Genomic DNA, 12,188 nt, shown 5'->3' with positions numbered 1-12,188 from the left:
GCAGTCAGTCAAGGATAATGTTATAGCCTCCCGTAGGCTAGTACTGTGCGGTCCGCGCTCGAATGCAATTTTCTCACGTGACTTTATTTGGTCTGTAGTGTACGCCAGTGACAGTATGTTGTACTGGGACCAGGACATGACCCAGCCCATAGCCCAAACTCTGTATCAACGGGAAGGAGATGGCAGGTTATTCATGGATCAGGATTTCACCACTGCTCTGCAAATAGTTCCACCCAGATTTGCTGAATCAGGTGAGTGCCCGTTCGCACAATGAGATGCAGTTGCAGCCAGCAATATTTATTGTATTAGGCTATGCTAAAAAGCACAAAGCCATCAAATATGAATCACAAAATGGTTAAAAATATGTTTGGCAATTTCAAACATGCTTGCTAACAAAATAACTTGCATTTCCTCTTGAATAATTTGTTTTTTCCATTTATTTAGGTGACAGCACTACAGAAGAGCTTCCTCAGAATCAGGTCTTCACTAGAGACCAGACCTTGTTTTTGACTGACCTCATGTGCCAGCATTTACTGAAAGACAACTCTGAGCTCCCACGCAATCTGGCAGAACTCAACTCAAGGAACAGAATGGGCAGGGGGAAAAAGAGGCTGTTTTGGCAGGATATTGCAGCTAAATTGTCTACTCAGTTCCATCAAAATTTTGAAATTGAAAAAGTGTCCAGAAAGTGGACAACCCTGGAAGATGCCTATAAGAAAGCAATAGATAACAATGCCTCAACAGGGAAAGCACCCACAAAGTTCCAGTTTCTGAAAGAAATGGGTGAACTGATTGGAGGAAACCATGACATGGATTTTCTCGTTATCGGGACTGCAAAGGGAGTAATTGTCAGGCGCCCAGAGGTCATCAAGCAAACCAATCAAACACCCCAGTTCACTCACTCTTCCACGGAAGAAGGCGTGTCTTCTCCTAACTCCAGTTGTGATACTGCACAGTCTTCTGATTCTGAGTCCTCAGGGCCATCACAAGCACCTGCCCATACCACTGCGGTCTTCAAGAGTAAAAGGAAATGGCAAGAAGATAAAACGGAAGTTATAGGTTTTCTAAAAGGATGTGAGGTAGCCTCTCAACGGAGACACGAAGAAGTCATGAGCCAAATTAAAACAACAAATGCTATGTTTGAAAAGTTGTTGCAATCACGCCAGCAGGAATGAAGAAGCAAACTTTAATTTCCTTTTTATGATGTCTGAAAATGGAGAGGTATGTTTTATGTTGGGAATGTTACCTATGCCTCAATGTTGCCTATATTTTGTTATTTAAAGGGAGTAAGGGAATATATTTTTCCTTTTTATGATGCCTGAAAATGAAGAGGTATGTTTTATGTTTACAGAAGAGACTTTAGTTCGCAAAAGAGTTTTATTACAGATGTGGTTTTGGACATTACATTTTTGTTTTCATACATTTCCAGTAACAAAAACTTATAAAGAATATGTACAAATAATAGTGTTGAAATGATAGACAAATCTTTTTGAAGATGGTGTTCTGCTTTAACATGGAAAAGTGTGTTTTGAAATAAAATGACCACTAAAAGGAACCACAAGGTCTGTTTTTTTGTTAACTTCCTCTTTGTTAGACAATAATATCTTTAAATTATATTTGTACACTTGTATAGCATTGATTTCACTTGCACTCACACTCTGATGTTAGTAAAAGTGTAAAAAATAAGTTGCTTGAGTAACATATAAATATTGAGGAATAGCCTACATGGTCACTCATTGTCATCCTCTTCACGAGAGCACCCAAGTGGGTGCTCCTCATATGTGTTTTCACACTCCCCAATACACATATTGTGAAGTGCACATGCTGCTACAATGACTTTCACCACCACATCTACACGAGAGTTTTGTAGTTCATGAAGTCATCTCCACTTACATTTTAGGCGGCCAAAAGCTTGTTCAACTACTACCCTCCCTTTGCTGATCATTGCATTTTTGCGCAAGTCATCTTCACTCAAGGCTCCATTGTCACGTTTCGGAGTGACAATGAAAGGGAAGCTGTTGCTTATATATACACTATCCCCTAATAATTGGTAGTCTCCCAACTTCTGTCTCCAACTATTGAAGAATGGTGATACCCTAAGCATAGGGGCATCATGCACTCTTCCAGGAGGTCCAGCAAAAATGTCTGTGAATCTTCCTAGGTCATCTACAACACCTTGCAGCAGCACTGAATAGTAGACCTTCCTGTTCAGATAATCCCCCCCTCTAACAGGTGGCCGCAGGATTCTGAAATGACACCCATCTATTGCGCCAACTATTCCATCTGGGCAATTCCATGTAAATGTCAACCTCACCATGCAAAAATAAAGCAACATGTAATACATCAAAACCACTCCCAGAGATATCACCTAGGCCTGTATTTTACAGATGTGAATAAGTTGAACCAATTTGTAACCAACCTAATATGTCACTGTCAGTCTTTCTTTCTTATAATGTAAACCCCAAGCTAAAATCAACTTTGATCATGTACAATTCTATATTATTGCCACAAGCCACAGAAATGTATGCTAAAATCCACAAAACAGCAAAACAATAGCCATCCTAAATATTATTTAAGAACTTTGATAGTTTTAGCTGATATTTAGAGAGTTTTTCAAAGGGTTATGGTGGTTAAATTGCTGATTTTCTAAACATATGCCATGTCTATTTCAGACGCGTCACATCCATAACGGAATTTCGTCACATCCATAACGCTGACTTTTCCTTCCGAAACTCTGCATGAAATACAAAATATTTTAAACAAAGATTTTTTAATATTCACCTTGGACCCCTCTATCAAATGGATATCTCCATTTCGACATTAGGTTTACAATTTCACAGAGTTTGATAAAAATGTACAGTCACCCAAGAAAAGTGATACTTTTTCTGTCACATCCATAACGCATCTTTTATTGCCATTTTCTGGCATGCCCTAGATGTACTATGGGAATTGTTCTTGTTCTATCACTTCTCCAGTATGGTACAGCCTTAAAATATGCAACACCTGTTTAAATACTGGGAGACAATAAAACATGCACTGGGTCATTTGTTGCCATTTTGAGTTCAAGTGTCACGCCCATAACGCTGGAATTGCTCATCTATTCCGCATGCCCTTCTGAATAGGGCTGCTTGGACAGTCTTCTGACAGTCATTTGGCCAGACAATGTAGCGTTCTGCAATGGCACATGTACCGTATGGTCAAGCATTTCCATGATAACTTTATGTGCTGATCCTTGACTTACATCAAACTTGTCAGAGATCTCATGAAATGAGTTCTGATTAGTGAGATACCAAAGCAGCATCATCCCTTTTTTTTGTACAGGAATTCTTGGAGGACCTCCAGATGGTTGGTCATCAGTCATCCCATGTTGCCTTAGTTGATCGCAGAAGAGGTTGAACTGCTCTCTGGTGAGCCTCAGATGACTCTTAAATGTGCTGTCCTGCATATCCAAAAGGGTCCTCCAGGCAGTTCCAGTTTTTAAGACAGCCGGATTACCACGGTCCAGGCAGCACAGTATGATAAGCCTATAGAAAACAACATCCAGGGTCAGCTATTCACTTTGTATATGTATGTAGGCCTATGTACTATTGCAACAATGCTGTTTTTGAGTTGGTATGGTAAGATTGTGGCTTTACTTAAAGTATATAGGCTAGCTAATGCAGAACCATTGTCCTTTAAAAATTATCTAGCCTACTATACATGATCAATACAATACAGCATATTATTTACCATCTACGTTTTGCTGCATCCTCTTCCTACAGTAGCAGATGAATTAACAAATCTAAAACTGTTTTACCCAAGAAACAGGTCAGGGTAAACTCTGGGTCCGCCATGTTTCACTTAACTACGACAACAAAAGCACTTGAACACAATGCACTCGTAATTTCCACTTCACAAGTGGAAAGGATCATCTTTCCCATACCACATGAAGGCAGCATTAGGTCATATTTATACAGTAATATAGAAAATTCTAAACTGTTCACCAACTTTCAAGCACCACTGTATGAGTGTCTTGGAATGCAGCTCAACCAGTCAAATTAGTGGACTAACTAACTGTTGTATAAAGGTGTTTAACTCATTCAGTATAAGTGATGTTTGATTTTGAGAATGAAGAAGATATTCTTATAACTCCCGTTTATGTTTTCCGCAACATCAGCATTATTAAGCCTACATACACAGGATATAAAAAGTCCACACACCTGTTAAAGTTTGTAAAAATTGCAACTTTTTCTGATGTAAAAAATGAAACTAATATAAATCATGCCAGATCTTTTTTCTTTTCTTTTCAGCTTTAATGTAATATATCAACCAACAGAATTCGAATGAAAAACAAATAGAAACTTTTTAGGATGAAAAAAAGAAAAAGAAACAATTTCCAAATAACCTGTTTGTATAAGTATACAGTATACACCATTATATATATATATATAATGTGGTATGTGACTGTGCTCAGAATGAACCAATCACATTCAAACTCATGTCCAAAGTAATTATCATACACCTGTGATCAATGAAGTATTCCTGATTAAGTGATCCAACTGTTTCTGTCAGATTTTCTTGACATCTCTTTGGTTTCAGTCAACTGCCAAAGCAATGGTCTACAGAGGGCTTAGACAATATGCATGGGATCTCATAGTGGAAAGATATTGATCAGGATCATTAGATGTACCATGGAACCGCATGCAGGCCATCATCAACCAGTGGAGAAAATGGGGCACTACAGTGACATTACCAAGAACAGGACATCCTTCCAAATGAAATGCAAGAACAAAAAGAAAATGTATCAGGGAAGTTCCCAAGGGACCAACAGCAACACTGAAGGAGACACAGGAATATCTGGAAAGTACTGTTCCTCCCTGCATGTGACATCAATCTCTACTATTCGTCACATGTCTGGATTATGACGTTGGGTGGCGAGACAGAAGCCCTTTCCCATGAACAAAAAAACAAAACAAAATAAAAAACCCATCCAAGCCCACCTAAATCACCCCAAACCATGTGGCAACATGTATTATGGTCTGATGAAACCAAGGTAGAAGATTTTTGGGGCATAATTCTAAAAATATACATTCTAAGCAAAAACAAGACAGAACCTCCATGTTTATGATTTGAGTCCTGAAGCTCTGACTGAAAAACTAAGATCTCTGTCATTTATAGAATCACAGTTATGTGTAACTAATGATAGTGGAGCTTTCCATGTAAGTGCAAGGCAAAGTATCTCATTAACACTTGACCACCGGACAACGAAATTTGTATCTTTATTTACATAAGATAGATGGGTCTAGCACTTATTTTTTATTTGCTTTTTAAAAAATTACATGGGATTATTTACGAACACGTTTTACAGAAAATATTCATGACAGTTTCATATAAAACTGGTTAAACAGTTTTATTAGTCCACTAGCTTGTTGGACAATTGAAAGCATGCTCGCAAACAGAATGCCGGGTACAGAGTGTATACTTCACAAAGTCTGTGTTACTGAGAGTCCTTATTTGCATGCGCTGTGATTGAGCTCTAATCAGGAACAGGTGCATGGTAATTAATCCTAATAGTGCTGTGCATGCGCCAAAGTGCATGGACGTGACCGATGTAACCAGACAACTGTTTGACATATCAAGTTTGATTTTGATCATATCTACGGTATATCGTAACGATGTAAAGTGAAAACGCTGGTTCACTGCTGTCCACCAGGCACCCAGCAGAGTCACACCATAATAAATGCCGTGGTGTTGTTTCTGGCGCATGGCATGCAGTGTCAAAGAAAGGAATAAATATGCGTTCATAACTGTGATGCGTTTCTCATTACTGGTCTCACTGTCACAAGACAATGCAACAATTTACTGATGTGAAATACACGACACTACACTATTTGGTGGTTCATATGCTATAATATATTCAGGTTAATTTTGTGCTCTTGTAAATATTTTGCTCATACACTCATCAGGAGCTCTGCCTTTAGGCAGTGCCTAAGTATCTATATTAGGTGTATAAACTTGCTGTTTGTAGTGCAGCACAAATGCTGTATGTATGGATCACCAACATACATAAGACATGCTGCTGAGTCACACAGTCGTAGCAGAAGGGTGTGTATTTTCTTTTTTTCTTTCTTTCCTGTCTTCAGATGTCATAATGTTGACTGCTGTTAAAACACTGTGGTGTGTACGGGGGGGGGGGATGTATGTGAAAGCATTTCAGATTAGTTGACTTTGTGTTGATTAAAGATGAAGCAAGCTTCTAATTAGTGTAAATGGTGTAATGCTTTCCAGTGCTGTTTTAAACTCGTCTTCTGTGTGTGTGTGATGCATGTCTGCTGGCTGTGTATGGAGTGCAATGACATGTTTGCTGCTTTGTCAATGGGAAGGAAGTTTGCTCAGCTCTGCAACAGTAACTCTCAGGTTGTGCTGTTTGGTGCCATTATTCTCAGTAGTATCAGGGACGCTCGACCACGAGGTGCCTCTGCTCACTTTATACAAATATGATTTCAGTGTAATATTTCCATTTAAAATGTCTTATTGTTACTTCCTTGTAGAGCTGCTGCGCCATATAAGGCCCACGCAGATGACACAAGCGAGCACATCAATGCTGGGGTGTCAAAGAAAACAAAACAAAAAAAACTCATAACTGAATTACTCTTAAAAATATTAACTTGCACATTTATTGTGTATGTTTTCATTGGTCTTCATAGTTACTCAACAAAAATCTGACCAGAAAATCATATGGATCCTATAATTAATTATAGTGTTAATTAAATATTTTTATTTTCCCAGAAGCTTTATTTTTTCCTAGTGATTTCTATTAGGGGCGGCACGGTGGTGTAGTGGTTAGCGCTGTCGCCTCACAGCAAGAAGGTCCGGGTTCGAGCCCCGTGGCTGGCGAGGGCCTTTCTGTGCGGAGTTTGCATGTTCTCCCCGTGTCTGTGTGGGTTTCCTCCGGGTGCTCCGGTTTCCCCCACAGTCCAAAGACATGCAGGTTAGGCTAACTGGTGACTCTAAATTGACCGTAGGTGTGAATGTGAGTGTGAATGGTTGTCTGTGTCTATGTGTCAGCCCTGTGATGACCTGGCGACTTGTCCAGGGTGTACCCCGCCTTTCGCCCGTAGTCAGCTGGGATAGGCTCCAGCTTGCCCACGACCCTGTACAGGATAAGTGGCTTCAGATAATGGATGGTTCTGGTTCACATTGAATTAAACACAAGAAAACCCTTTTTTTGCTTAGGCCACACCCACTTCAAGGGGCCAGCTCCCCTCTCCCAAAAGCCTCTAAGAATTGCCATTTTTGATGCCATCAGTATTTCAGTCTGTTCCATTTGATAAACAATCCACAACAATGCAGCAACATCCTAGGCCACTGATCATAAATTATAACATGAAATTGAAGTTATTTGGTCAAAATTGTTATGTTTTTAATTCTTTTGACTTATCCATTCCTTTCTGGTTATTCTGTTGTAATGGACCAGTACTGGCCTCGGCTGTCTTGTGGGCAAATATGAAATATCGGGTATTTTGTGGTCAAAATTGGGTGCTTTTTATAAGTGGAAGTTTTCTCATAAAGGCTTGGTATTCAGCTAGGTGAGTATGAAGGAAGAGCGTTAACAGAGTAATGGTCACATACTTTCAAAAGGCAGTGGCCTGTATGTAAACCAAAACAACAAACTGGATTCTGAGAAAGGCAAGCTCTTCCATTTAAGGTTCAAATCCAAATACAGATACAGACATACAGAATCAGTCAAAAGTTTGGACCTACTTTCTAATTCAATAGTTTTTCTTTATTTTTTATTAATTAAAAGGCACTTCATGTCTTAACAATGAACTGTTGTTTCTCTTTACTATGGATTACTACACTTGTGGAATAGGGCTATTTACTGTATGTTTATTATTTACTATTTACTGTTTGATCTCAAACACATTAAGAAGGCAAGAAATTCATCTACTAATTAACTTTGTGATGAGGCACACCTGTTCATTGAAAAGCGTTCCAGGCGACTCCCTCATGAAGCTGGTTAAGATAACGCCAGTAGTGTGCAAAGCGTCATCAAGGTAAACGCTGGATACTTTGAAGAATCTAAAATATGAAGCATATTGTTTTTATAAACTTTTTTTTTAAATTTACAACATAATTCCATATACGTTCCAGATGTTATTTCATGGTTTTGATGTCTTCAGTATTGTTCTACAATGTAGAAAATACAGAAAAACCTATGAATGAGTAGAGTAGGGGTGTACAAACATTTGACTGGTTCTGTACATCTGTATTTTGTTTTTGGAACATGAATGAATATGTCTACTTTCTTATTTTTAATAATTCCATACAATAATTGCAGAATTACATCTTTAATCTATCAGCAATAAATTTGGACACAGTCTGGTTGTATGAACTAAGAAGTGTCTCTTTAAGCATGTGATCTTTCCAGTCTGTTCATTGGCAACCCATAAAAGTAGGCTATAAATGAACAGGAAGTGAGGTGTTATCTTGATGGAGTAGGAGATAAACCTAGAATTATAGCAGTTATTGATCTTTTATGGAAGTAATAGCAGAGGAGGGTGATGCTCTAAACAAAATTCAAGATTCACCAAAAACAGCCTTCACTACAGAATGACCTAAGAAAATGAATAATGCAAGAGACAGAATGGATAGAAGGGGCAGGAGGGACAGAAGGTCCCACAAAATAATTGGACCAAGCTAGGGGGAAGACGAGTGAACATGCAGAGTTTGGTTTATTTCGTTATGACAGGTACCCATTTTGCTTGATGGGTGCTGGTATAATTTGGCAAACATTAATTCATAAAATAATTTACGAGCGGAATAGCTGGCAACATAACTAGCTAGACAAACAACAGCAACATCTAAATGTAGCTAACAAAAGTAACATCATACGTGCAGATGTTTGGTCCAAAGTGAACTATATAAATTAAACAACTCTAGGGAGGCATTGCTAGGTTTCTTGATCTTTTTTTTCTTCTTCTTCTTCACATTCTACTATGCATAGTGTAATTAATAGTCCCAGAAAGCACTGAGAATACACACTGGACTATTCAGTGTCTGACAATGAAGCCCAGTCTCAGATGAGATGACCTCATTGTTTTTCTTCCCAGTGGTTCTCTTCTTCTCTCTGGGGTTTGCGTATACTATGTCCAAATCACAGAAACAGCTGCCTGAAATCTGGGTCATGCTAGCCTCGCCTTTACTCTCCATAAACAGAGTGGAGAGAATATGGTGTATAGCCAATAAAAAATATACTGTACACCATCATAATACAGTCTACATCATCATAAGACCTTTTCTAAAAGATTAAACACAAGATTTATAACAGTGTTTTATTACATTAAACACACACACACACATAGCCTGATGTCCTTGTCATCACAGCATTATACTATACTAGATTTGTGTTTGCTTGACCAGGGTAAGGGTGCATTATGGTGTCAATCTGGCCACAACATAGAAACTGAGCCTATATAAGATCAAATTTAGGCTTTTTAAAAGAGACATTATTATTTATAGAAGTTTTGAAGCAATGTTTTAAATAATTTTCCGAAGATCATTGCATTAAATGGCAAAATGTAGTGTGTATATATATATATATATATATATATATATATATATATATATATATATATATATATATATATATATATATATATATCACACACACATCACATTATCTCTAGCCGCTTTATCCTTCTACAGGGTCGCAGGCAAGCTGGAGCCTATCCCAGCTGACTACGGGCGAAAGGCGGGGTACACCCTGGACAAGTCGCCAGGTCATCACTGGGCTAACACATAGACACAGACAACCATTCACACTCACATTCACACCTACGGTCAATTTAGAGTCACCAGTTAACCTAACCTGCATGTCTTTGGACTGTGGGGGAAACCGGAGCACCCAGAGGAAACCCACGCGGACACGGGGAGAACATGCAAACTCCACACAGAAAGGCCCTCGCCGGCCACAGGGCTCAAACCCGGACCTTCTTGCTGTGAGGCGACAGCGCTAACCACTACACCACCGTGCCGCGATATATATATATATATATATATATATATATATATATATATATATATATATATATATATATATATATATATATATTACACGGTTGCACAAAGATATGAAGTTTATGAATGTATATATCACAAGTGAGTGAACGAGTGATATGTTTTTCAAGGCAAGAAGATAAACTCCATATCTTTGCACCACAGTGTAATATTCTTTATATTATATGGACACATGCACAAAAAAAAAAATCGAAAACAATTTTAATTTTGAACCAGTTCGCTATTTTGACAATGCGTGTCTAAGTCAGCAGGAAAACACTGGGAGTGACATCATCAGAGTGAAATACTGGTAATTATTATACACACAGGCCACTTTTTCCATGGAATAAAAACATGTATTCTATTCCCGTCTAGTGGGTTTATTGATGGCATGCAATATTGTTATCATATCGCTTATCCTCCATGTATTACGCCACTCTCCCCAATGGAGAATGAGCATGCAATTTTGTTATAATATTGCACATTGTCAAGACGACACGACATCACACTTCAGAGCTCATGCGAAGATCCAATGACAAAACTTTTATGCTGTGCATGTGCACAATCATTTCTTTGTTGGGCGGGAAAGAGAGAAGATGAGGCTAATCCAGTGCTAGGTTTAAGCACTAAATAAATAAACTGAAAACTGAAACTAAAGACGAGCTGAACACCCGAAAGGCCACCAAAGCTTCATTATATATTCTTCACACATATTTACAAGAGAAAAACATACCAATGGACATCGAAAAACTGGAAAAAAGACTTGTCGGAGATGTAAAACTTCCGCGCTAGTGAGTGACTGACAGTTTGTAAACAAACATGGCTGTGAGGTTTGCTTCGTTAAAAGCGGAAGATTTTGAGAGAATTTTGTCTGCCAGGGCACTCCATTTTGTGTAGCTGTCGATGTTGATTTTAAAAGTAACTAAGTAAATTACACAGAGAGAAAAATAAATAAATAAATAATAATAATAATAATCGGCTTGACTGCGCTAACACTACACCAGCTAGAATGTAACTGGACTGCCATGCTAACAGCACCGAGTCACGAGTAAGCTAGCGTTGGCCTTCGAGAATGCTGATATGAAGTGTATTTATAATAATAATAATATTGGCTGGCTTTTCATTCATTTGGTTTGATAGCATGTGATATTGTTAGCATATCGCTTATCTTACATGTATTATGTCACTCTACCCAATGAAGAATGAGTGTTGAATATGGTTTACAGTATTACACGGTTGTCAAGACAACATGACGTCACATGTCAGAAACATAATATTTCCATGCTAGCGAGCAACTGTGACAATTTGTAAACAAACATGGCCGCCATGTTTGCTTCATTATATACAGAAGATTTTGAGAGAATTTTGAAAGAGAAAGACACGTTGAACACCCAAAAGGAATGTGTATGTATAATAATAATAATATTGGCTGGCTTTTTTTTCATGGTGTATTATATTCCATTCAGCTAGCATGATATTGAACTCGTCTTCGACTCATTCAGTATCATGCTAGCTGAATGGAATATATCTGATATACCACTCAATGCCAGCTAATATTATTTATATATGTCACTCAGATCCACGATGTATTTCATATGAAAAATGCGAGTTTTTCAACACGAGAAGATAAACTTCATATTTTCAAGCCAACGTGTGATTTTCTTTTTATTATATCGACACATTCACAAACAAGAAGTCCCCAAATTTATCAAAACAACTCATCAACTTCCTCACGAGTGACATATAGAGATTTATGTCACGGTTTTGGTTCTCCATGTCCCAGATGGAGCTCATATGAAAAATACAAGTGGGGTATTTCCACTGTGGAACTAATAAGATTTTTTTGAAGGAAAAATGACTAAACATGTAAAGAGCATGCCCAACTCCACAACTTTTAGTAATGACAGAGAAACTGCAGGTATCAGGGAGAGAAAATGAGATTCACAGGATAATAAAAAAATCACATCTGCTCAAGTACGAAGGCTGACCTAAGATGTCTAAGAGCCACTTTAATTTGTAAAAGATATAATTGCTGTCTCGCCTAGGTCTTGACAGATGGGGATAAAAAAATCCTTCATTATAATATGCACTGAAATGTACAGACTGCACTAAACTACCACACTCGACACTTTATTTACCCAACGAACTGT

The 12,188-nt window shown here is 38.1% G+C and overlaps 1 pseudogene; it reads right to left on the bottom strand.

Annotated features, from left to right (window-relative positions):
• Positions 1-1,729: 1,729 nt before the first annotated feature.
• On the bottom strand, positions 1,730-3,445 carry LOC132900239 (putative nuclease HARBI1; annotated as a pseudogene).
• Positions 3,446-12,188: the final 8,743 nt, after the last annotated feature.

The sequence above is a fragment of the Neoarius graeffei genome, chromosome 16 (assembly GCF_027579695.1).
Source record: "Neoarius graeffei isolate fNeoGra1 chromosome 16, fNeoGra1.pri, whole genome shotgun sequence".
Classification (NCBI taxonomy): domain Eukaryota; kingdom Metazoa; phylum Chordata; class Actinopteri; order Siluriformes; family Ariidae; genus Neoarius; species Neoarius graeffei.
This window is presented reverse-complemented; position numbering and strand designations above follow the sequence as displayed.